Genomic DNA, 22971 nt, shown 5'->3' on the forward strand with positions numbered 1-22971 from the left:
CAAGATCACACATGAAGTCTGTGCCAGAGCCAGAAACTAACCTGGGATTATTCTGCATCCCAATCCGGTCCCTTCAATACACGTCTATCTTGAAAAATAATTCAATGAATTTTCTTCAAACTTTGCAAGACAATAAATGGTCTTTGGGTAAGTACGACAATTTGCAGTCAAACAGTTATACTAGCAATAGAGCCACAGGGTAGCTAAAAATTAGACTTACAATGGAGCAAGGTGGCTACTTCAACTATGGAGCAATGGCCATTGTTCCATTAGGTTTTCCTAGTGCAATACTTTTAGTGTATTTTGTTTTTATTTCATTCCACTTTTAAATTAATAATCCACAACATTTCTTCTTCATTTCACTTTTCCTCTCACTTTAAGGCAGAGATTTAGCTGAGCATGTCAGCTGTAAAAAAACAAAAAGAGTGTGTGTGGGTGTATGACATTACTTTATAAAGACGCACCACGATGTCGTCCACCTTATTCCATTTTACTCTTGCCTCTTAAGCATGGTTCAACAAATAAACTATTTTATAGCAATGTCAATTCTATCCTCCCTACCATTTATTTAGTTTATAGCTGCACAATATGCACTGTGGGTATTTTCAGACATTTTGACATTATACAATATTTCACAATAAACAGCTAGACTACAGGATCCATACCTAGTGGAAGCTTACAGATGGCTGATTGTGAAAGCCCATTAGAAAGTCTGAGTACATGTGGCAGCAGCTTCATACTGCAATACTGCAAAGAATTGTATCTACTGCTTCCTATTTCATTTTCATAAAATCTTATTTATGTTTTTTTTTCTTATGACGGTATTCAGTACAGCAAACAATTCAACAATTGTAAGAAAGACTAGAGGAAAAAATCACACAGAATGTATTTTATTTCTATATGTTGAGCCTAATGCTGAGTTCTAAATTTAATTATTTACAAGTCAATCTCCCTGCTAATGCTTTCAGTGAATATTTACTTGCAACTTACAGTAGCATCAGAGTGATAACAGAGTGAAGTGTAGGCCATGAAAAATATGGAAAATGACAGTGAAAGTGAGTCGAATGGAAAGTATATTTAAAGGGAATTTAGAAGGAAGAGGCAGCAAAATTCTACGATCAAAGCTCACCATGGAAATCTGCTTTCTCTCTCTCTACTTCCATGCAGTGTACTCTCATTTTATGTCAGTGGGAGTTCTTCACGTTTCTAGAAGAGCAAAATATCAATCAAGATCAGCTACGAACAGCTGAAAAGATAAGTTCACCCTTGTCATAAAAATAAAGGGAAGGGTAAACCCCTTTGAAATCCCTCCTGGCCAGGGGAAAGCTCCTCTCACCTGTAAAGGGTTAAGAAGCTAAAGGTAACCTCGCTGGCACCTGACCAAAATGACCAATGAGGAGACAAGATACTTTCAAAAGCTGGGAGGAGGGAGAGAAACAAAGGGTCTGTGTCTGTCTGTATGCTGCTCTTGCCAGGGACAGAACAGGAATGGAGTCTTAGAACTTTTAGTAAGTAATCTAGCTAGGTACATGTTAGATTATGATTTCTTTAAATGGCTGAGAAAAGAATTGTGCTGAATAGAATAACTATTTCTGTCTGTGTATCTTTTTTGTAACTTAAGGTTTTGCCTAGAGGGGTTCTCTATGTTTTTGAATCTAATTACCCTGTAAGATATCTACCATCCTGATTTTACAGGGGGGATTTCTTTATTTCTATTTACTTCTATTTTTTATTAAAAGTCTTCTTGTAAAAAACTGAATGCTTTTTCATTGTTCTCAGATCCAAGGGTTTGGGTCTGTGGTCACCTATGCAAATTGGTGAGGCTTTTTATCCAACATTTCCCAGGAAAGGGGGGGTGCAAGTGTTGGGAGGATTGTTCATTGTTCTTAAGATCCAAGGGTCTGGGTCTGTAGTCACCTAGGCAAATTGGTGAGGCTTTTTACCAAACCTTGTCCAGGAAGTGGGGTGCAAGGTTTTGGGAAGTATTTTGGGGGGAAAGACGCGTCCAAACAGCTCTTCCCCAGTAACCAGTATTAGTTTGGTGGTGGTAGCGGCCAGTCCAAGGATAACGGGTGTAATATTTTGTACCTTGGGGAAGTTTTGACCTAAGCTGGTAAAGATAAGCTTAGGAGGTTTTTCATGCAGGTCCCCACATCTGTACCCTAGAGTTCAGAGTGGGGGAGGAACCTTGACATGGTGGCACAGTGGTGGGATTAACCTGAAATCATTTTGAGATCCAGTTGAGATTTTTTTGAACTAGAAATACAGATTTTAAAAAGGAAATTTTTTTTTCCTTTGAAAAGGAGTCCAGAAAGCAGTTGAAACTGAAAGCTGAAACTGTGGCCAAGCAGAGACAAAAGGGGATTATCTTGTGAATTGCAGGTTTTCTTTGCCTGGAGGCAGGGTACTTAACTCCTGCAGGGAAATTCACAGTCTTCCAACCCAGAGGTTTTTTTTTCTTTTCTTCCTAAAAGTAAATAGGGGGTGTGTGTTCTACCCATTTGCTTTTTCTTTGGGCTGGGTAAGCAGGTTTCCAAGTAGTTGGAGGTTTTTTGCTTTAATTTGGGCCCAGAGCAGAGACAAGGGAATTGTCTTTTTCTGTAGGCTGACAGTCACTATCAGAGAATAGGTATTCTATTCCAGCACAGCAAAATTTTACAGCCACGATTTGTTTGTTTATTTCTAAACCTCGGGTGTAAAGTTAGTTAAAAACAGAGAGGTTAGAATGACCAAATCCTCAGCTCGACTACAGCTGGAATTAGCCAAATTTCAGGCTGAGGAAAAACAAAGGGAACATGAAAGACAGATAGAACTCATGCGGCTGGAGAAGGAGGTACAGGAGGCTGCCCACAAGAGGGAAATGGAGGCAAGGAAGCATGTGGAGGAGGAGAAGGAAAAAGAGAGAAAGCATGTGGAGGAGGTGGAGAGGATAAAGGCTCAGCAGAATATCCCAACAAAACCTAGCAATCCTTCTCCAGGTACCACTTCCCATCCCAGAAAGTTCCCCACCTACAAGGCAGGTGATGATACTGAGGCCTTCTTAGAAAACTTCGAAAGGGCCTGCCTTGGGTACAACATCTCTACTGACCAATACATGGTAGAGCTGAGGCCGCAGCTCAGTGGACCCTTAGCTGAGGTGGCAGCTGAAATGCCTAAAGAACACATGAACAAGTATGAACTGTTTAAATCCAAGACGAGAGTCAGAATGGGGATAACACCCGAGCAGTCTCGTCGGAGGTTCCGAGCCCTAAGGTGGAAACCAGACATGTCATTTACCCGACATGCCTACCACATTGTGAAACATTGGGATGCCTGGATATCAGGAGCAAGTGTTGAATCTCCAGTAAATTTGCCCTTCCTAATGCAAATGGAACAATTCTTAGAGGGTGTTCCTGAGGAAATAGAAAGATACATCCTAGATGGGAAACCCAAAACTGTAATTGAGGCAGGAGAGATTGGAGCCAGATGGGTGGAGGTGGCAGAGAAGAAGAAAACTGGTCGCAGTTGGAGCGGAGACCAGAAGGGACCACCCCAGACCACACCCTATTACCGGGGGCCGGCCAAAGCCCCACCTACCTCCCAAAGAACCCTCCAGACCCCTTATCGTCCCACCACCCCGTTCTCCAGCAACCCTCCTCGCCCCAGTGACCCGTCAGCTGGACGATGTTTTAAGTGTAACGAGCTGGGGCATGTAAAGGCCAACTGCCCCAAGAACCCCAACAGATTACAGTTCATTGCACCGGAATCACACCAGAGGTCCACAGGCCCAGATACCTCCCAGATACCCTTGGAGCGGAGGGAAACTGTGAGTGTGGGCGGGAAGAAGGTCACCGCGTGGAGGGACACCGGAGCACAAGTGTCAGCTATCCATGCTTCCTTAGTGGACCCCAATTTAATCAACCCAGAGATCCAAGTGACGATTCAACCCTTCAAGTCCAACTCTTTCAATTTGCCTACAGCCAAGTTGCCTGTCCAGTACAAGGGCTGGTCAGGAATGTGGACTTTTGCAGTCTGATGATTATCCCATCCCCATGCTGTTGGGGGAAGACTTGGCCAATCATGTGTAGCAGGCCAAGAGGGTGGGAATGGTCACCCGCAGCCAGGCTAAACAAGCCGTGAGTTTCTGTTCCGGAAACTTCTATCAGGACCCAGTCAGAGGTGATGGACCCGGACCCCAGGCCAATGTCTGCAACAGTAGTGGATCCAGTCCCAGAGACCCAGACGGAACCAGTCCTAGAACCGGAACCAGCCAAACAACCAACACCAGACCCCGTGCCAGCACTGAATCCAGTACTTGCAACCTCAACACCAGAGGGCCCCACTGAACCTGAACTGGCAGCAGCCGATAACCCTACACAAGAGGCTCAGCCGGAGCCTGAATCCCAACATAGTGCACCAGCGGAGAGCGGTTCACAGTCAACAGAAACAGCTCCATCCCCTATATCGCTTCCAGAGGGACCAAGCCTAGGTCCACAATCCAATGAGGAACTGACGTCCCCAGCATCAAGGGAACAGTTCGAGACCGAACAGGAAGCAGATGAAAGCCTCCAGAGAGCTTGGACGGCGGCACGGAGCAACCCACCGCCTCTCAGCTCTTCTAATCGATCCAGGTTTGTTGTAGAAAGAGGACTTTTATACAAGGAAACTCTTTCTGGTGGACACCAGGAAGACTGGCATCCTCAGAGACAGTTGGTAGTTCCAACTAAATACCGGGCCAAGCTCTTGAGCTTAGCCCATGATCACCCTAGTGGCCATGCTGGGGTGAACAGGACCAAAGACCGTTTGGGGGGATCATTCCACTGGGAGGGAATGGGCAAGGATGTTTCTACCTATGTCCAGTCTTGTGAGGTGTGCCAAAGAGTGGGAAAACCCCAAGACCAGGTCAAAGCTCCTCTACAACCACTCCCCATCATTGAAGTTCCATTTCAGCGAGTAGCTGTGGATATTCTGGGTCCTTTTCCGAAAAAGACACCCAGAGGAAAGCAGTACATACTGACTTTCATGGATTTTGCCACCCGATGGCCGGAAGCAGTAGCTCTAAGCAACACCAGGGCTAAAAGTGTGTGCCAGGCACTAGCAGACATTTTTGCCAGGGTAGGTTGGCCCTCCGACATCCTCACAGATGCAGGGACTAATTTCCTGGCAGGAACTATGAAAAACCTTTGGGAAGCTCATGGGGTAAATCACTTGGTTGCCACTCCTTACCACCATCAAACAAATGGCATGGTGGAGAAGTTTAATGGAACTTTGGGGGCCATGATACGTAAATTTGTAAATGAGCACTCCAATGATTGGGACCTAGTGTTGCAACAGTTGCTCTTTGCCTACAGAGCTGTACCACATCCCAGTTTAGGGTTTTCCCCATTTGAACTTGTATATGGCCGTGAGGTTAAGGGGCCATTGCAGTTGCTGAAGCAGCAATGGGAGGGATTTACACCGTCTCCAGGAACTAACATTCTGGACTTTGTAACCAACCTACAAAACACCCTCCGAACCTCTTTAGCCCTTGCTAGAGAAAACTTACAGGATGCTCAAAAAGAGCAAAAAGCCTGGTATGATAAACATGCCAGAGAGCGTTCCTTCAAAGTAGGAGACCAGGTCATGGTCTTAAAGGCGCTCCAGGCCCATAAAATGGAAGCATCGTGGGAAGGGCCATTCATGGTCCAGGAGCGCCTGGGAGCTGTTAATTATCTCATAGCATTCCCCACCTCCAACCGAAAGCCTAAGGTGTACCATATTAATTCTCTAAAGCCCTTTTATTCCAGAGAATTAAAGGTTTGTCAGTTTACAGCCCAGGGAGGAGACGACGCTGAGTGGCCTGAAGGTGTTTACTACGAAGGGAAATGTGCTGGTGGTGTGGAAGAGGTGATCCTCTCCATGACCCTTGGGCGTAAGCAGCGACAGCAGATCCAGGAGCTGTGCACTAGCTACGTGCCAACGTTCTCAGCCACCCCAGGACTGACTGAACGGGCATACCACTCCATTGACACAGGTAATGCTCACCCAATTAGGGTCCAACCTTACCGGGTGTCTCCTCAAGCTAAAACTGCTATAGAACGGGAGATCCAGTATATGTTACAGATGGGTGTAATCCGCCCCTCTGAAAGTGCATGGGCATCTCCAGTGGTTCTAGTTCCCAAACCAGATGGGGAAATACGTTTTTGCGTGGACTACCGTAAGCTAAATGCTGTAACTCGCCCAGACAACTATCCAATGCCACGCACAGATGAACTATTAGAGAAACTGGGACGGGCCCAGTTCATCTCTACCTTGGACTTAACCAAGGGGTACTGGCAGGTACCGCTAGATGAATCTGTCAAGGAAAGGTCAGCCTTCATCACACATCTCGGGCTGTATGAATTTAATGTACTCCCTTTCGGGCTGCGAAATGCACCCGCCACTTTCCAAAGACTTGTAGATGGTCTCCTAGCGGGATTAGGAGAATATGCAGTCGCCTACCTTGACGATGTGGCCATATTTTCGGATTCCTGGGCAGACCACCTGGAACATCTACAAAAAGTCCTTGAGCGCATAAGGGAGGCAGGACTAACTGTTAAGGCTAAGAAGTGTCAAATAGGCCTAAACAGAGTGACTTACCTTGGACACCAGGTGGGTCAAGGAACTATCAGCCCCCTACAGGCCAAAGTGGATGCTATCCAAAAGTGGCCTGTCCCAAAGTCAAAGAAACAGGTTCAATCCTTCTTAGGCTTGGCTGGTTATTACAGACGATTTGTACCGCACTACAGCCAAATCGCTGCCCCACTGACAGACCTAACCAAAAAGAAACAGCCAAATGCTGTTCAGTGGACCGGAAAGTGTCAGAAGGCCTTTAACAAGCTTAAAGCGACACTCATGTCTGACCCTGTACTAAGTCCCCAGACTTTGACAAACCGTTCCTAGTAACCACAGATGCATCTGAGCGTGGTGTGGGAGCAGTTTTAATGCAGAAAGGACCTGATCAAGAATTCCACCCTGTAGTGTTTCTCAGCAAAAAACTGTCTGAGAGGGAAAGCAACTGGTCAGTCAGTGAAAAAGAATGTTACGCCATTGTCTACGCTCTGGAAAAGCTACGCCCATATGTTTGGGGACGGCGTTTCCACCTGCAAACCGACCATGTTGCACTGAAGTGGCTTCACACCGTCAAAGAAACTAACAAAAAACTTCTTCGGTGGAGTTTAGCTCTCCAAGATTTTGATTTCGACATCCAACACATCTCAGGAGCTTCTAACAAAGTGGCTGATGCATTCTCCCATGAAAGTTTCCCAGAGTCAACTGGTTAAAATCGTCCTTGAGATGTGGAAAATATTGTTAGTCTTTATGTACTTGGTAGTATATTTAGAGATGCATGTGTCTTATTAACTCTGTTTTTCCTAGAGCTCCAGGAAGAAATCCCAGCCAGTGTTTCACCCTAGCTGAGATTTGGGGGGCGTGTCATAAAAATAAAGGGAAGGGTAAACCCCTTTGAAATCCCTCCTGGCCAGGGGAAAGCTCCTCTCACCTGTAAAGGGTTAAGAAGCTAAAGGTAACCTCGCTGGCACCTGACCAAAATGACCAATGAGGAGACAAGATACTTTCAAAAGCTGGGAGGAGGGAGAGAAACAAAGGGTCTGTGTCTGTCTGTATGCTGCTCTTGCCAGGGACAGAACAGGAATGGAGTCTTAGAACTTTTAGTAAGTAATCTAGCTAGGTACATGTTAGATTATGATTTCTTTAAATGGCTGAGAAAAGAATTGTGCTGAATAGAATAACTATTTCTGTCTGTGTATCTTTTTTGTAACTTAAGGTTTTGCCTAGAGGGGTTCTCTATGTTTTTGAATCTAATTACCCTGTAAAATATCTACCATCCTGATTTTACAGGGGGGATTTCTTTATTTCTATTTACTTCTATTTTTTATTAAAAGTCTTCTTGTAAAAAACTGAATGCTTTTTCATTGTTCTCAGATTCAAGGGTTTGGGTCTGTGGTCACCTATGCAAATTGGTGAGGCTTTTTATCCAACATTTCCCAGGAAAGGGGGGGTGCAAGTGTTGGGAGGATTGTTCATTGTTCTTAAGATCCAAGGGTCTGGGTCTGTAGTCACCTAGGCAAATTGGTGAGGCTTTTTACCAAACCTTGTCCAGGAAGTGGGGTGCAAGGTTTTGGGAAGTATTTTGGGGGGAAAGACGCGTCCAAACAGCTCTTCCCCAGTAACCAGTATTAGTTTGGTGGTGGTAGCGGCCAGTCCAAGGATAACGGGTGTAATATTTTGTACCTTGGGGAAGTTTTGACCTAAGCTGGTAAAGATAAGCTTAGGAGGTTTTTCATGCAGGTCCCCACATCTGTACCCTAGAGTTCAGAGTGGGGGAGGAACCTTGACAACCCTTTGAGAGCCTGATCTGGCATTCCTTTTACACCCAAAACTCCTAATGATTTCCATGAGAGTTTGGGGCCTACAAGGATTCCAGGATACTTGATTCTAAGTGTCTAAATGTAAAAGAGTGAACACATGTAGAAATAATATGTTAAATATTTGATTCTAGAAGATTCTCAGAAGTGATGTTTTTGAGAGAAACATTTCAATTTTTAAATCAGCCATTTATTCTCACAACCCTCTTGCCCCATCCTTTGCAATACCTTTTACATTAGATTATTATATTAGATTATAAAGATGATGGCATTTTTCCCTAGCTTTCTACCCTGAGAGCTTCTAATATCAGCACCTCCATTGTTATATACATTTAACTCTGCAATTGACTATCATTACAGCAGCCAATGAAATCATGTAGTGAGCAAGAGGGGGAGCAACATCTACAGGAATTTACTGGAGCCCAATGGTTGTTTTTACTAAATAGCACAAACTTGAACTGCTGCCTATGAAAGCTATGCAAGACTCACTAGGTCTATCAGCAACTTCACCGGTTGCCATGTTATGAATGCCAGCAGTAATAACTGGGCACCTCAAGCAAATCACTGCAAAAACATAATACACTGAGTACAAGCTTTGAAACATGAAGAGTCTAAGTTTCAAAGGGAAAACAATTACCATGCATAGAGTATTAGAACAATGAAAGAGCACAGTAAAAAAAAATAGTAGTATGCAGGAGAAAATCTTCATGGACAGGGATAATTGTGATCTCAAGAATGAGAGGGAAGACTATGAAATGTCACATCTGGCGTTTAATATTTGGAGCTCCCTCTATTACAGTAACAAAGTTTTTTGCCTTTTTTTAAAGTGTGGCTTATTTAAAATTTATAATGGAAAATCCAAACAGTCTGTCTACATATTACACACAAGAAAACCTGTTAAAAGACAGAGATGACCTGTGCTTACTGAGAGTTGTGGGAAGGGTGCAGAGTGAGGGCAGCCGGCTTCCGCAGTATTACTGAGCATGCTCAGTCCAAGCCAAGCAGCAAATCTGGGGCTGGGGTAATACGTGACCCTGCATGCCCCCCATGCACTGCGTCTGTGGTGAACCTATGGCCCACAGGCTGGATCAGGCCCATTGGTTAATTTCATCTGGCCCGCGGCACCCTCCCCCCCGCGGAGCTGGAGCTGCGAGCACAGTTTTGAGCCACCATGGGGGGAAGCTCCGAGCCTCTGCACCCATCCTGTGGGGCTGGAGCCGCAAGTGCCAGATAGCCCTGCTGCGGGGGGAAGCCCCAGCCTCCGCGCCCGCCCAGAGTGGCCTGTGATTGATTTTTTCTGTGGGTCAATGGCCCATGACAGAAAAAAGGTTCCCCACCCTTGTGTTAAAAGAACATTATTAAGGTTGCAAAAGCAAGTTCTTCAAAGTTAGGAAATACCAGAATTCAGGTTGTGCTCATATTGGAGTGTTTAGATAGGAGTAGATCAAAGTGCACTAGGGAAATTTTAGTGTATGGCAGCGGGGTCAGCATGAACACTTCGTGCCCGGAAGGCTTGTGCAGGGTAGATTTACATCCCAGCTTGCTGTGAGATAAGAGTTTATATAGACAAGCCTTGAATCAGCTCTATTTCCAAGAAACAACTCCCTTGTTCTCTGCCCTGCAGTTTTCCCTTGCGAAACCATTCAGCTCAAAGATCCTAGCCCTGGACCATATGGAATAGTGCAGTGAACATAATTTCCTTTTGTGCAGTTGCTCTGCAGTACAGTGGAATGGTGTACCTACAGATCACAGCTCCAAGGAGCTAACAGTTTAAAATAGGTTTCGGAAAAAGAAAAGGAGTACTTGTGGCACCTTAGAAACTAACAAATTTATTTGAGCATAAGCTTTTGTGAGCTACAGCTCACTTCATCGGGTGCATTCAGTGGAAAATACGGTCGGGTCCCCACTGTATTTTCCACTGAATGCACCCGAGGAAGTGAGCTGTAGCTTATGAAAGCTTATGCTCAAATAAATTTGTTAGTCTCTAAGGTGCCACAGGTACTCCTTTTCTTTTTGCGAATACAGACTAACATGGCTGCTACTCTGAAACCTAAAATAGGTTTGTATCACTAAATGAACAGAATGGGACCAATATCCACTGCAGCAAGCTCCTCTGCAAGAAACTGGTTCTGCACCATTGCAGTCATATGAAATATTGCCATCAACTTCAGTGGTGCAGGATTAGTCATCTAGTCCTCATTCAGACAAAATAGAGCAGTGCCATGAACACCAAGAGCCCAGAAATCTTGAGTATGCCTTGAAAAAATCATGACATTTTAAAAATAATACATTTGTATTTGCCTTCAGGATTCTGAGTCTTTAGGGTTCATGTTTCGAGCTTTTCTCCATAACCAAGACAGCTAGAGACTTAGTTTTATTTTTAAAGAATGTGAAAGTGGAGATTATCATATAATCACATGACTCTAGAAGGTGGGGATTTCAGAAAAAATACTGAAATTTCTGCAATAAAATTGTAAGAGTTGGCAACAGTGATTTTACTCTACTCACAGTCTGCCTAGTCACTGTGTTGGTGCAGTTACTGCAGCTCTATGGAGTCTCAAGGATAAAGCCCACAGAGAATTATTTCACTCTTTCTATGGAAAGGTTAGTACTGACTACTTATATATCAATAATTCACAATATGCATTTCCTTAGCATCTTTCATACAACAATAACACAAAGTAGAGGGACTGATCACGAAACTTCTAATGGAATACAAAGTTTTTTACCTCTAGAAAAATGGATCAAATCTGGTCTAGGTCAAAAGGGACCAAAAGTGTTTAGCAGCTTAACAGGAGCTGTAGATTTCATTTATTTTCCTAATGCATAACTTACCACATTAGAAAAAACAATACACCATAGCTCTCCCACAAAATGGCAGTTTTAGCCAAGGTTAATGTAAGCAGGGGAATAGTCCCGCTATTGTGGGGAACTTTCCTGGCTTCTGCACTACCCCGGTGAAGTGGGCTAGTGAAAGGATCTGAGTCCTCGCTCCCACTTCCTTTACCCAGTGCCCTCCCTGCCCTGGAGGACTTCCCTTCCACTCTCCTGTCTGGCAGAGTCCTCGTAACCCCAACAGGGCTGGGCCCAGGATTCCTGAGGAGCTCGAAACCCCAACCCTGCTGTGGTCACCTAGGACAGGGGCTAGGGTGTCCCCACTCCGGGGTACTCTCTCTGCACTGGACACTTCTCTGACCCACTGACCATTACATACAATTTAAAGCAAATGCAAGTTATTTAATCAACAATTAATTTTAAAAAGAATGAGGAAAAATGGGAAAGTTTAAAGGAAACACGTCAACCCGCTCTGTGGCAGGGAACATCACAAATAGTGTCTCTGGAATGTCAGGGCAGTTCACAGTCTGTTCCTTGTAAGTCCCAGGCCTTCCTCTCAGGCCCTGGCTGTGCTGCAGGGATGCTGTGGGTTGGACACTTGCTCTGGTGGTGGTCTCACGCTCTCAGGCTCTAAGTGGTAGGACCCTTCTTCCCAGTGTTGCCCCGCCCTGTTGGGGTTATGATCCAAGCCTGGCCTGCAGAGCCTCTTGGCTGAGGCGTCTCCCTGTGCTGGGCCTGCTGCCCAGGGTCCCCCTCGGCCTCCCCAGCTGCTCACCGCACCCAGCTCCAGACTGCTCCAGCCCCAGCTGCACCACTCGGTCTCTGCACTGCTGCTGCTGCTCTGCCTCCAGCTCCCTGGGCTGGTTCTCTGGCCCCTCTGCCTCTGGTTGCTGCAGCTCTGCTCCCAGGACAGGTCTGCTCTGCAGGCTGCTTCTGTGACACTACTCCCAGCACTGACCTGCTTCCTGGGCCGCTCTTCTGGCCCCTCTGGGTCTGGTTGCTGCAGTTCTGCTCCCAGGGCAAGTCTGCTCTCTCTGGGCTGTGCCTCTGGCTTTGGGGCTGCAGCTCTGCTCCCAGGACAGGGTCTGCTCTCTCTGGGCTGCTTTTCTGGTCCCTCTGGATCTGGCACAGCTCTGCTCCCCAGCTCAGCTTGGGCCCCTGCTTTCTCCTTAGCTCAGCCCCCACTCTGTCTGACACAGGCAAATCCAGCTCATATGGAGGACGGGACCTCCCTGGCCTCCTGACTCTCTGATTAGCCTGCCTGCCCGCCCTGTCATTCAGACTGACCTGGAGCATTGGTCTCTCCCCATTGTTCCTGGGGACTATCAGTCTCAGGGCCCTGATTCCCCATCGACCCTTCCCTCTTTTTAGTACTGGGAGCTAGCAACTAAAACACCCCTCCCTGAATGTTAGTAAGGGGGCTCCCCTTACATTAAGTATTGATTGATTCATGGAGAATGAACCTTCCAGATCAAAGTTTAGTCACATTGGTGAAGAAATTTGCACTCTTATCTAAGCTCTGTTTGGTGGATATACAGAGAACTTTAGTTCTAGGCTTGTCAATCTGGCATCTTTCATGAGCACTACAATTATTTGCAAAGTGCTTTAGAACAACAAATATCTATTCCTTAATATTAATTTTCACTAAAATGCAAACAAGATGAACAGCAGTCAAAATATTGAGTTTGGAAACCCAGTTTCTGTAGTAAAAATTAGCTTTAACTTTCATCTAAATTGAACCCAAACCTTTTTGTAGGTTTGAAAAAAAACATTGGTTTTGCTTTTGTTTTCTTTTTTAATCTTTATTTTCTCATTTCATTGTTCCATCAGGAAATAATGCAGTTCTGACATAAGCAACTTCTAGAAATCTGACCTGCACTTCCAAATCAGGAACACCTGGATAAAATCTGTTTATTGGATAACATCCAATCTTATTTGTTCACTGGAGTCTCTTCCAATTTTCACCACAGCAGAATCTGGCCCATATCACAGTGACGGGCATTACTTGGAATAATTTTCTTAAAATGAATTGTATCAAGTGACATAAATAAACAAACAAATTAAATTAAAATATTTCACAAAAGATTTCTCAAAATCATTTTCCCCTAAAAGTGAGTGGAATTTTGTTAAGAGATTATTGTGTATACTCCCAAAAGTAATAGAAGTACCTACTACCTGGAGTTCTGATATTTTTACTGAGGAGCCCTCAATATGGAATATGTGTTCCAGAATCTAAAGCACCATAGAAGATTCATTTTCATGGATCTATCACTCTCTGCACTGGGCACTTCTCTGACCCACTGACCATTACATACAATTTGAAAGAGCTACAGTTTGAACATAACAATTCAACAACAGTAACAGTTTGGAATAGTCCATAGAAATGGGATTAGAGTATATTTATTTAATTCAGGGTTTTATTCTTTTCTGAGCAGAGCACTGCTCTAGGCTGCCCTATTGGTAGAACTGCCAGCAGTAGTCAATTATAGTTATTGAGGTAATAATAATGCATTTCACCAACATCCATACCAGTTTGTGTTAAACAGCACAAATTTGAAATGTAGAGCAAAACCAAAAACAAAAGAATGTACCATGCTGAAATGTGTGTTAATAAATCAGGCCGGGGGTGGCAGATTCTGAAACCTTTCTCTGAAAGTAGTCCCACTGACATCAGAATGACTACTCAGTGAGTAAGCTGCCCACCTTAATTTCAAAATACTATGAAAAAGAATGCCACTTCATTGCAGAAGTTTTTAAAGAGCAAAGTTTAGGTGGGGTAGTGACTGCTTTGATATTTGATATTTGCCCAAACAATTGGGTTTAGATCAGAGTGTGGCTTTTTGGAAGGCTACGCCTTCTAAATTGATGACTTGGATAATTCTTTTCAGAGTTCAGACCCCATTTTTGTTTGCGTTTTTAATTTTAGCAAAATGGAAAATAAGATATTGCATTTGAGGCCCAGTTCTGCAACCCTTACTCATGCCATGTAGCACTTACTCAAGTGATTAATTCTAGATGACTTCAAAAGGTGATGATCAACATGATTCAGAGTTGCAAAATCAGATCCAAAATTAGTATCCAATTTGGAATTCAGACACAAACATGTTTTGTTTTCTTAATGTATTTCTCATTAGTTACGAAACTCAATCTTTTTTAAATTATGCAGTTCCACTTCCCAGGCTTGCTTCTCTCTTGCCTGGAAGCTTATTCTGTATGCTGTTAAAATTAATAAAATACAATGTTAGTTTTAGAACAGAACAACACGTGAACACTGCAGGGCACTACTTATTATGGACCTGTATTTCTAGTGTGGGCATTTGAACAAATTCCACTTATTATTCCTGTAATACTTGTGCCTTTGTGTTTAAATTATGCAAAGCTCATATTTATTTAGCTTGATGATCAAATAAAAATTACCTAGGCACTTTCAAGCATCAAAACACATGTTGTTCCCTACCATCACTGTGAGGGTTTTTGCATTGCATTGGTCCTAAGCTCACATTCAAAAGGGGCTACAGAGTAAAATATTTTTCCATTATTTATATGGATAAATATTGGAAATGGCCATACAAAAACAGTTCGCTTTTAAATGAATGTGTTAAAAAATTTAGTACATTCACACACACACACACACACAGAGGTAATACAGAGAGGTGCCTGTGGACGTTATTCTGACTCATCACAATGGATCCTTGCAATTCTTGCAGAGTTATCAAAGTACTGAAAATAAATGGCATAATAACTCAGTAATACAGTTACAGACATGGGACAAGAGTTGGTTAGAAAACAAAAGTCTATGACTCACCTATACTACCTGAAATTTTATTTTGATGAAGTTTTCCAGTCAGCTTTGTTTGGAATGGAAGCTTCCTTGAGTGAGTATTACCAGGTAATAATATATGACAGTCACTAACCCCGCTGCTCCCAGACCAAAATGCCACTCATTCACTTGGTTTAGCTGGGCTTTCCCACAAGAACTATGGGTTCAGTTCCACCACCCTTACTCACATTGAATTGTACCTTGCTCCACAAGTAATTGCTGTTATTTCAGGGGGATGGTTGTGGAATATGATGACACTACTTAACATGAGGAAGGGCAGCAGAATCTGACTATAGCTTATTTTAAAACCCAAACAATGGGGGCAAGTGGTGGGAGGATGAAGAGGAAAAGAATTACAAAAAAAACCAATTATATCATTCACCTATAAGATGCTCTGATACCATGGTAAAGAATATGATATACAATATAGAAGTTAGAGAGATGGATATACACAACACCACAAAAGAACAAAGTTCAAAGGAATAAATTATGTCTAGTGGTTAATGAAGTCTACCAAAATTAAGTTGCAAACATTTATTTTAATAATAAACATAAGGATTCACTACTCTGTTTATTTGCTTTTCATGAAATTTATGAGAGCAAGTTTTGTTTGGCAATGATAATCATGGAAAGAGACAGGTTTCAGAGTGGTAGCCATATTAGTCTGTATCAGCAAAAACAACAAGGAGTCCTTGTGGCACCTTAGTGACAAACACATTTATTTGGGCATAAGCTTTTCATAGAATATCAGGGTTAGACAGGACCTCAGGAGGTCATCTAGTCCAACCTCCTGCTTAAAGCACAACCAATCCCCAATTTTTGCCCCAGATCCCTAAGTGGTCCCCTCAAGGATTGAGCTCACAACCTTGGGTTCAGCAGGCTAATGCTCAAACCATTGAGCTATCCTACTTCTTAAGATAGTTTCAAGAAATATATGTATGAATGTGAATTAGGAAGAGTATCTGTGCTGGAAATGCACAGCAGCCATCCTGAAAGCCATTCATGGGTTTGAGGGTCATTTACTCAGGAGCAAAAATAATTTGTGTGGAGAACATGGGAAATTTCTGTATTTTATGAAAACTGTACTCCAACCCACTTGGTAAAGGGGTTAATCTCTTTGCAGAAAAAAGTAGTAAGTAATAAATTGAGAGTGTGGGGGCCACCTAAATGAATCTGAGTTGGCATTAATGGATTATCATTGATCATTATTAATATAATTTTTATTTTATTTTTAAATCAACATGTGAATGGAGCTACCTTGAAGATACAGTGGAGACCAGGCAATTAGTGTTTAATAACTTCTGGCCAAATGGATCTGTTGGATGTGCATGGGCAATTACTTGTTTGACCACAACCTCTCCCCTATCTGGGCAGTACACATCAAAACTGTGTGACTGGGCCTTGAGACGAAGAACTAAGACGTTAGGAGAGAAGGGTAAGTATCTTCCTTTCCCAATGGATTGGGTAAGTCCATCCAGAACAGCTAGGCAAGGCCAGGGAAGTTTGCTGCAAGTATGCTGTCTGCCATCCAGACCAGGGCAAAAAGAGACCTGCCTAATTAAACAAGGAGAGCTGGCAAATTAAATGAGAGACATGTGTTTAGGCTTTGTGTTACCATTTTAATCCAATATTGCTTACCACTGTAGTCCAGCTGAGTACTAAATGATTACTTGTTTTGAAAAGACTATCCTACTGCAAACTTCTGCTGGTTGCATAGCTCCCAGAAAGGTAAGTTTCCAAAAGGGCTCCAAGCTCATTTGGACCTGTTGAAGAAGCCACAGTGAGAAACAGGTGCGGAAGCCAGGGACCCAGTCTCTGAGTAGCGGAATCACAGGGCTCCACCTTGAGCAAAGCAGAGGCCCTCGGCCTGTCAGTAAGAAGGGTACACTCTCTCCCAGAGAGACTGCATAAAGGTCAGAGGCGTAGCACCTCCTGTGAACTGTGACAATGTAACTCAGGTGACCAATACACAGAGGCCATCGTGAATTAAAAATAGTCAACACTTGAAGCAACAGTAACAGCAAACAGTTCAGAAGCAATCCCTGGGCTGAAACGTGTTCACAAACACCATTAATCAAATAACGTATTTTCGGAAAATAATTTGCCCAGCTCTAATTATGTCATATGTTACCATAAATCACTGGAATCCACACAGTGATCCTATGGTGAAACTGCTGTATTTATTCAAGTTACTTTTTGGAGCTACTAGCAGCCAATTTATAGAAAAATAAAAGACTTCAAATTGGATCAAAGCTGTACGTGGTAGTGAACTCTATCACTTAAGAACACTTACGCTCTGTAGGAACCCACTGAATGATCTAGCAGCCCTAAATCTCTGTGGAGAAACCTCTTCCTGATAAGATTGCTGGGCTCTGCTAGCTCCTGGGAGCCATTCAGCTAGACGACAGTAGTGTCGTCACCGTCTCTGGGAACGCAAACCCTGGCCACACATGTAGGCACCCACCTCAATCCAAATGAGAGAGCGTTACAAGGTATCTAGTTAACACACAGCTCTGAAAAGAGTTGCCAGTTGAGCATGTGTGCAGGTTCTGCCCTGCTTAACAGAAGTTCACTGAGTTTCATTACAAGATTCTGATTTCTGTACAAGTTACTACATATAACAACTCTGAATAACATATTCTAAACTCGATCACTATGCATAATGCTGACACAAGTTGTTTTTTATGTCATACATTACAATATATATTGACACAGTAAAAAGTGATTTCATTGAGCTTCTGTTTGACAAAATTTTTCACTAGGACCACAATGACATTCATGGCATCACATGTTCTCTTCTACCCACAAAGAGACCTTAACCCAAACCCAGCTTTCAATAACCACAAATGGGTGAAAAGTTAGAGGAACAGGACTAATCTATTTTACAAGGGCCAATCTATGCTACATGGAATGTGCTGATAGGCACATGGTAATGGGCAGCAATACAAAACCAAAATCCAGTACAACAGATTTCAGAGTAGCAGCCGTGTTAGTCTGTATTTGCAAAAAGAAAAGGAGTACTTGTGGCACCTTAGAGACTAACCAATTTATTTGAGCATAAGCTTTCGTGAGCTCACGAAAGCTTGTGCTCAAATAAATTGGTTAGTCTCTAAGGTGCCACAAGTACTCCTTTTCTCAGTACAACAGAGTTTCTAAACTACCTACATGATATGTGGAGGGAACTGGGAAGAAGAAATGGTCTGCAAATTTTCATCAAAACAGTTTTCCATCAGAAAATGGTGTTTAATTAAATAGGCATTTTCATGAAATTGTTAATATTTCAATGAAATTTCATTTTAAAAAATGGTTTGAAAATGTTGAAACATTCCATTTTAACATTTTCAGAACAGAATGTTTTTATTTTACAGCCTGAAACAATTTTGTTTTGAAATTTCCTTTACGCTCTATAAAAAAATTAAAAAGAGTTGAAACCAAACCAAAACATTTCAATCAATCTGAAACAATTTCTTTGGAGTTTAGCTTTGTGAAAAATTTCAAAATGTTAGCTTTTCATCCTGATTCAGGATAGAAAAAAATCAAAATCTGAATTTTTCACTGAACAAAAAAACCTATTTTTCCAGCCTGCTCTTCTTAGAAGTTAATTTTGCCATTGCTGGATTATAAAGTTAAAGATAAATATGTAGAAGCATATATAGGATCCAAATAAATTTTATGTTGTAATATGACATATAACAAGATATTATGACAAGTCACCTAGCAACTTCAGTAAGTAAAAATAGAGTATGTGGCTTGTCATATTGTCTTAATACTTAGCACTTACTTAGCACTTTACATCTTTGATGAACTGTTCAAACATCAAGAGCTAGAATGTGACTAGCTCTGCATTTTTTTTCAAGGAGAAATAATGGTATAAGACAACACAAGGGGCGTGGGGCAACCACCGTTGCTCTGAACCCCCTTACTCACTGTCCAACTTAATAGACCCAGTGCAGGAGAGCACTTCTTCAAAGACTGTCACAATGCAAAGACTTGCTCTGATGCATGGTCCTCCCTGCACTCCTGGAGATAGTCTGGCTAAATTACCCAGAAAGCCTTTTGGGGACAACTGCTTGCAAATAGCACCTGTACCCTCCCTCCTAAGGTGGAAGCTGGCTATAAAAGACAGAACAGAGTCCTAAGCAATTAATCCTGTGAGGGAAGTTTACAGATGAGGATTGACACTTATAAAAGAATCCCACAGGATTAATAGAAATGTAGGTACCTTAGGCCAGTAGGTACCTTAAATTTAATAGAATTCTATAGAAGTCACTCTTAAAAAAATTGATAGAGATTTAATAGATGATACCATTTCTGTATTTTTAAGTCTTCCTATAGCATTCTGTAGCAGGGATATAATTCTCTAGGCATATTTAGACTGGAAATAACATGCACAGTTTTAACAGTGAGGGTAATTAACAATTTACCAAGAATTATGGTGGATTCTCTGGCAATTTTAAAATCCAGATTGGATGTTTTTCTTAAAGATTTGCTCTAGAAATTATTTTGGGGAAGTTCTATGGCCTGTCTTATACAGGAGGTCAGACTAGATGATCTCTGTTGAGGTTACAGGGACAAACCATCCCGATGAGTCGAAATAATAGTAAATATGGCAGGCGACCACCTTGGCTTAACGGTGAAATCCTAGCGGATCTTAAACATAAAAAAGAAGCTTACAAGAAGTGGAAGGTTGGACATATGACCAAGGAAGAGCATAAAAATATTGCTCGGGCATGTAGGAATGAAATCAGGAGGGCCAAATCGCACCTGGAGCTGCAGCTAGCAAGAGATGTCAAGAGTAACAAGAAGGGTTTCTTCAGGTATGTTGGCAACAAGAAGAAAGCCAAGGAAAGTGTGGGCCCCTTACTGAATGAGGGAGGCAACCTAGTGACAGAGGATGTGGAAAAAGCTAATGTACTCAATGCTTTTTTTGCCTCTGTCTTCACTAACAAGGTCAGCTCCCAGACTGCGGCGCTGGGCATCACAACATGGGGAGTAGATGGCCAGCGCTCTGTGGAGAAAGAGGTGGTTAGGGACTATTTAGAAAAGCTGGACGTGCACAAGTCCATGGGGCCGGACGAGTTGCATCCGAGAGTGCTAAAGGAATTGGCGGCTGTGATTGCAGAGCCATTGGCCATTATCTTTGAAAACTCGAGGCGAACGGGGGAAGTCCCAGATGACTGGAAAAAGGCTAATGTAGTGCCAATCTTTAAAAAATGGAAGAAGGAGGATCCTGGGAACTATAGGCCAGTCAGCCTCACCTCAGTCCCCGGAAAAATCATGGACAGGTCCTCAAAGAATCAATCCTGAAGCACTTACATGAGAGGAAAGTGATCAGGAACAGTCAGCATGGATTCACCAAGGGAAGGTCATGCCTGACTAATCTAATCACCTTCTATGATGAGATTACTGGTTCTGTGGATGAAGGGAAAGCAGTGGATGTCTTGTTTCTTGACTTTAACAAAGCTTTTGACACGGTCTCCCACAGTATTCTTGTCAGCAAGTTAAGGAAGTATGGGCTGGATGAATGCACTACAAGGTGGGTAGAAAGTTGGCTAGATTGTCGGGCTCAACGGGCAGTGATCAGTGGCTCCATGTCTAGTTGGCAGCCGGTGTCAAGTGGAGTGCCCCAGGGGTCGGTCCTGGGGCCGGTTTTGTTCAATATCTTCAAAAATGATCTGGAGGATGGTGTGGATTGCACCCTCAGTAAGTTTGCAGATGACACTAAACTGGGAGGAGAGGTAGATACGCTGGAGGGTAGGGATAGGATACAGAGGGACCTAGACAAATTGGAGGATTGGGCCAAAAGAAATCTGATGAGGTTCAATAAGGATAAGTGCAGGGTCCTGCACTTAGGACGGAAGAACCCAATGCACAGATACAGACTAGGGACCGAATGGCTATGCAGAAGTTCTGCGGAAAGGGACCTGGGGGTGACAGTGGACGAGAAGCTGGATATGAGTCAGCAGTGTGCCCTTGTTGCCAAGAAGGCCAATGGCATTTTGGGATGTATAAGTAGGGGCATAGCGAGCAGATCGAGGGACGTGATTGTTCCCCTCTATTCGACATTGGTGAGGCCTCATCTGGAGTACTGTGTCCAGTTTTGGGCCCCACACTACAAGAAAGATGTGGATAAATTGGAGAGAGTCCAGCGAAGGGCAACAAAAATGTTTAGGGGTCTGGATCACATGACTTATGAGGAGAGGCTGAGGGAGCTGGGATTGTTTAGCCTGCAGAAGAGAAGAATGAGGGGGGATTTGAGAGCTGCTTTCAACTACCTGAGAGGTGGTTCCAGAGAGGATGGTTCTAGACTATTCTCAGTGGTAGAAGAGGACAGGACAAGGAGTAATGGTCTCAAGTCGCAGTGCGGGAAGTTTAGGTTGGATATTAGGAAAAACTTTTTCACTAGGAGGGTGGTGAAACACTGGAATGCGTTACCTAGGGAGGTGGTAGAATCTCCTTCCTTAGAAGTTTTTAAGGTCAGGCTTGACAAAGCCCTGGCTGGGATGATTGAATTGGGGATTGGTCCTGCTTTGAGCAGGGGGTTGGACTAGATGACCTCCTGAGGTCCCTTCCAACCCTGATATTCTGTGATTCTATGATCACAATGGTTCCGTCTGGCCTTGGAATCCATGAAAGCTTCTATAATAATTTAAAAAGAACCTACAGAAAGATAAACCTTTCCTATCAAGTTCTATATGACTCTTCCATAAAAGAAAACTGAGATAAAGCAAAGCAACTTGTCCAGAATCCCTCTGTGATTCAATAACGAATCCAGGATTCTTGTTTGTTTCCAGCCCCAAGAATATTCATACAGATTGCACTGCTTGCAAAGGAAATTCAGAACACACATGCAGATACACTGTACATGAAAAAAGAACAGGAGTATTTGTGGCACCTTAGAGACTAACATTTATTAGAGCATATGTACATTGGCCAAACCGGACAGTCTCTACGCAAAAGAATAAATGGACACAAATCTGACATCAGGAATCATAACATTCAAAAACCAGTAGAAGAACACTTCAACCTCTCTGGCCATGCAGTAAAACATTTAAGGGTGGCAATTTTGCAATAGGAAAGCTTCAAAAACAGACTGCAAGGAGAAACTGCTGAGCTTGAATTAATATGCAAACTAGATACCATTAACCTGGGTTTGAATAGAGACTGGGAGTGGCTGGGTCATTACACATACTGAATCTATTTCCTTAAGTTAAGTATCCTCACACCTTCTTGTCAACTGTCTAAATGGACCATCTTGATTATCACTACAAAAGTTTTTTTCTCCTGCTGATAATAGCTCATCTTAACTAATTAGCCTCTCACAGTTTGTATGGTAACTTCCAACTTATCTGTATGTGTATATATATCTTACTATATGTTCCATTCTATGCATCCAATGAAGTGAGCTGTAGCCCACTAAAGCTTATGCTCTAATAAATTTGTTAGTCTCTAAGGTGCCACAAGTACTCCTGTTCTTTTTGTGGATATAGACTAACACGGCTGCTACTCTGAAAACTGTATATGAAAGTACATTTTAGTTTTTTACAGAATATTAACTCCAAGAGTTGCCAGGACACCCATCAGAGACTAACATTGTATACCTTCATAATTTGGCATTCTTTGTACAAAAGTATTTTGTTGATTTTGTACTTTCATGTTGGTATGAGATGGAACATGTATTATTACTATATTATTATTAATTATTATACATGTGTTTTATTCTGTGGATGCTCTCTCTCACCAAGAGGCCCCATTTAAGTTAACACTTTCTTTCAATATCTGCTCTGATTTTTCTGAGTAAGGACCATGGCTCCCTATTCATACCTTCACTCCCAAAAGCAGGTCTGCTTGCTAGCCTGACATACAGTTTATTCCCCTGTCATTAAAGATAACTTTATTATTACAATAAAACAAAACACACACACACACACA

At 42.7% G+C, this 22971-nt stretch overlaps 1 protein-coding gene across 11 annotated transcripts in view; it reads right to left on the reverse strand.

Moving 5' to 3' along the window:
* Window positions 1-22971, reverse strand: part of RALYL (RALY RNA binding protein like) — a 643381-nt gene that overhangs the window by 369529 nt on the left and 250881 nt on the right. The window contains exon 1 of one of the 11 annotated variants that reach the window (XM_048841093.2): window positions 14217-14235. The exons of the other annotated variants lie outside the window; for them this stretch is intronic. The gene's annotated coding sequence lies outside the window, so the exon portion shown is untranslated. Of the gene's footprint in view, window positions 1-14216; window positions 14236-22971 lie in introns of those variants that run through there. 11 annotated transcript variants of the gene reach the window in all.

The sequence above is a fragment of the Caretta caretta genome, chromosome 2 (assembly GCF_965140235.1).
Source record: "Caretta caretta isolate rCarCar2 chromosome 2, rCarCar1.hap1, whole genome shotgun sequence".
Taxonomy (NCBI): domain Eukaryota; kingdom Metazoa; phylum Chordata; order Testudines; family Cheloniidae; genus Caretta; species Caretta caretta.